Source organism: Austrofundulus limnaeus, unplaced genomic scaffold, assembly GCF_001266775.1.
Source record: "Austrofundulus limnaeus strain Quisiro unplaced genomic scaffold, Austrofundulus_limnaeus-1.0 Scaffold120, whole genome shotgun sequence".
NCBI classification, from domain to species: domain Eukaryota; kingdom Metazoa; phylum Chordata; class Actinopteri; order Cyprinodontiformes; family Rivulidae; genus Austrofundulus; species Austrofundulus limnaeus.
The window spans coordinates 470,717-474,943 of NW_013952522.1; positions in this window are offsets into that span (position 1 = coordinate 470,717).

Here is a 4,227-nt window from a genome sequence, read left to right on the forward strand (position 1 = left end):
TTTTCAAAGCAACCAATAAAAGAAGTTTGTCTATACGCTTGTGGAGAACGTGAGAGAGTGTTTTGGAGACAGGAGAACAGAATGTAGTCAACATGTTGGTTTTGCTGAAAATGATGACACCAATCAAGGCCAGGTAAATAGTTTTTAAGATGAAAATATAAGGGTAATTTCAAAATTAGCCAAAATGGCCATTTAGACCCCAGACTTTAGAGGGCTCCATTTGTGAACTAAAAGATCTAAACTGGATATTTTAATGCTATATTCACACCGAATGTGTTATGAGCATCTAAATCATGCCCAACCCCTCAAATTGGACATGCTTCGTTCAGATCGGGACAGAGACTAGACGCACATCTGTAGAGGGAGGAGCATCTTGGTTTTCTCCAGTCTGTCTTTAATGGTGGATGAAATAAAGATCAAATAAAGAAAATGGCTTTGCTTTAATTACTGAGAGAAAGCGAACATTGCATAGGCCTACACCAGATAATTAATTCACCAGATAATTTAGAGGCGGTCTGCTCAGTGACTTTCACCACTCCAGGAGCTGYGAGCTGACAAAAATTTTTTTTGCCTTGAGCCCAGTTTAACACCACSAGCTGCTGACCCGCATCGGTGCTGATATCTCCAGCCAGAGCACCAACTACAAGACGATGGATTTCAGCTAAAGAGCTCCTGTCTGTCTGTTTCAGGTTAATGGGCATCATTCAGGAAACGATCATGTGGAAAAATGAGTCTCTCTGATTGGTCAACGCAGCGCGTCGAGCAGCAAAAGTTCAGATTTTTGAACTCGAATGTCGGAGCTTTGGACGCACTGCATGCATGGAAAACACTCAACCACACCGCTTCCTTGCGCGCCATGCAAAATGGCCTAGACGTGCAGCGAGACCCCTAGACGCGCCTCCACCATAAACTTTGCATGTAAACCGGCCGCTCCTGCAGCTCAAAACGCATTCGATGTGAACGTAGCATAAGAAACTTTGACCCTATCTGTCCTCAGTCTTTTAAACATCATCTCTAAAAAGGTTTCAAACAACAGTGAAAATGTTCTCGCTCATTATTATTTGCATCAAACACAAGTATTAAAGGGTTTACTGCAACTTYGTAATCAAAACATTATCAAATTTTACCTAATTTTGTGCAACTTTCTTTTGTTAAGAATGTGGCGCCATCTATCAACATTAAAAGAGTATTGCAACCAAATAAACAAACATCACATCTGGAGTACAGAAATGACAGCAAAGACAATAAGTTAGCTGATAAGAAAGGGCTGGTTAATATTTTTAATACATATTTTTGTCATAATGCCTCAACAAAGCAGAAAGAGTGACTTGTAAGTTATTATAAGTGATTCATGATGATTTTGTCTGTGACTAAATGTTGCGCTCTGCAGCTTAAAGTTATGCCTTCTAAAAATACCCAAGTTTTAGGGTGGTGTCTTTTTGTGGTCATTGGCTGTGATTCCAGATCAATCACKGTGTCAATTAATTAAATCAGGACTGTGGGCTGATTCTGCACTTTCAAAAAAAAAAATCCTTAAGATTGATCTTGTTGTCTTCCAGCACACAGCTAGAGTCCTGCCTGGTGGAGAAAAAAAAAGTTTTTCTTTAGTTAAAAACCAATGAGTCACCTTCAAATCATCATAATTTAAAATGTGCTATGAGATATTTTTAATTTACACCGAAACGAAACAAAGTGAGTCCAGAAACACAACACATAGATACAAAGATAGAAAAAAATGTGTGARAGGAAACTGTAGCACATCCCAAGATGTTTAAAGACTGCTTTAATTTGTCTGCTGACTTATTATCATTGCCTCTCTGCTGTATCGGTCTCATTTTGTATTAATTAACTATTTATTCTGGCTGTTAGGATAGGRATTTCACTTTTATTTCAAAGAGCTTTACTGCTTGAAGACAACCGTGTAGAAGGCCGACCCAGGGGTACTGATTACTCATCGAAGCAWAGAAGTCTTACCACTTGATTTGGGGATCCCAATAAAATAAAGCAGCCTGTGTTTCCCTTTTGGCAGCATTGTGGATGTACATCAGAACAGAGCATAAATGAAAGAAGTTCCATTAGCTGCTGTGAGAAATTCTGATATRGCTTTACTGAGGGAGAAGAGATGAGTAGGGGTGATCTCAAATTGGATTTATCACTTCTGGGTGTGTTCTGAATGATCACCTCCTTAAAGTAGGTGTTTAAGAAACTGTTCAAAAAGGGGAAAAAAATTTGGATACAGGGGAAGAGAAAATGTGCAAATGGAGCAGGTTAGAGTAGCCTATGTAAGAAAAATATCCTCATTAACAGGTTGATTGATGCAAGCATGAAAAATATTTAGGTTTTAGAAAATACACACTTGTTTGCTTTAAGGACGTTTTAATCAGGAAACAAACACGTCCTATTTCAATCATGTATTCAAGTCTTACGTCACAAATAAAACTGTCATTCCTTGAAGGAATGCATGCCAAAGTTTTAAAGTAGATCCTATATAATCTGTTTGCACTCAGGGTGTGTTGGAGACGGCTTACAGCTACTACACTCCAAATTTTAGCTCAGTATCTGTAAAATTGATTGAGTTAGTCTTTTATGTGTTATCTAAGGTCGACCATCAGTGGTCCTCTTCACTGTCAGACTGAATCTCAAAGTTAATCAGTTATTGATGAACCCTCCAATCATTACTTTCTGAGAGTTTTGCTGGAATCTCTGGTTCGACTGATATTTTGCTAACAGACAGGATGGGTAAATACTGACAAGAAACTGAAGGTCGATTACRTCACAGTGATGAGCTGAAGGCTGTTCAGATTCAGAGGCTCCTTCAGTTGTGACCCACATATGCATCCACCTATTCCCATAAATTGATGAATGGTCCGGAGTATTTATCTATTTTTTTTAAATATTATTTAATGAGGCAAATCTCATTGAGATCACAGATCATTTTTGCAAAGGAAGCCTGAAGGCAACCTATTGTACACAATTTTTGGTCTGTGATGGAAATGGGAATATCCAGAGAAAACGCACATAAGCATGAAGAGARCATGCAATCTCCACCAACCCATTCTCACTCCCAACTCATCACATATTGACGCTTGGTCAGGTACCATCTGCGTCCAGTTTTGGATGCATTAGGTACACCCCTCGCATCAGTTATTAACAAGATGAGACGGAGGAGGAGGAGCGTGTTGTCATATTTTTTGAAAAGAATAGGAAATACACGRCAACTAACYGTCCCAGACCCKAAATCAAACTTCTATTAGCCRTAGACATCCTATCCCTGCCCTTAGTACTTTAAATTAACCATTAATCCTGATCCCTCACACTAACCACAGACCCCCCAAACCAAAGACCYCTATGTGGCGCAACCCGGAAAAGCCATGGGTGTGAATAACTGACGCAAGGGGGTTACCCGACAGACARTACCTGACCAAGCGTCAATATGGTGACGAGTCRGGAGTGAGAACGTGTTGACTTCACACAGAAAGACCTCTGGTCTGAACCGGGGATTGAACCTGAGACCTTCTTGGCGTGAGGCATCAGTGTTTACCACTAAGCTGCCGTGCTGCCAAATGTTTCTCAGCCCACCCTATCCAACTATACGTTGTGGGCCAACTGGGGATTTTTTTTTTTTTGTTTATAATGGCAGACAAAGCAAGAGGTAAAGTGAGTCGGGAGTACAATTTCAAATAAAAATCTGACGGTCCAAAATTTAAAGTTTAAAGCCTTTGTTAGGCTTTTGTCATTAGTCAGAAACCATAATAAAAAACTTTGCATTGCAGTTCCCTTAGTTCCTCATGAATTGCCTCTAAGCTWATTTTGCTAATTTATAATAATTTGCTAATTTCAGTCTTCATTGCTTCTGTTTAGCGCCATCAGTTGATAGGTGACAGGACATACACTGAGGTTAGGCTCGTCCAAATTCACAGCCACTTTCTTCTGGGCTTCACAGTCCACAGAGGACCAAGTGCACATGGACCAAGTAGACTGGGTTCTTTGAAGGATGCAGCCCCTAAATTTAGACACAACCTTTGACTTTAAAAATCACTTAAATAATACAACAAATATCATGCAGTCATTACCAACAACTACACAAAATCATTTAAATATTATCTTGCATAATATAACACTGTGGGGTAGTTCACTAAATTTGCTGAAAAAAGTGGAAAAAATAAAAAGAAACATACTTGAATCATGCATGATTGTTAAAATCTCTATAAAAGCAGAAGGATGGAC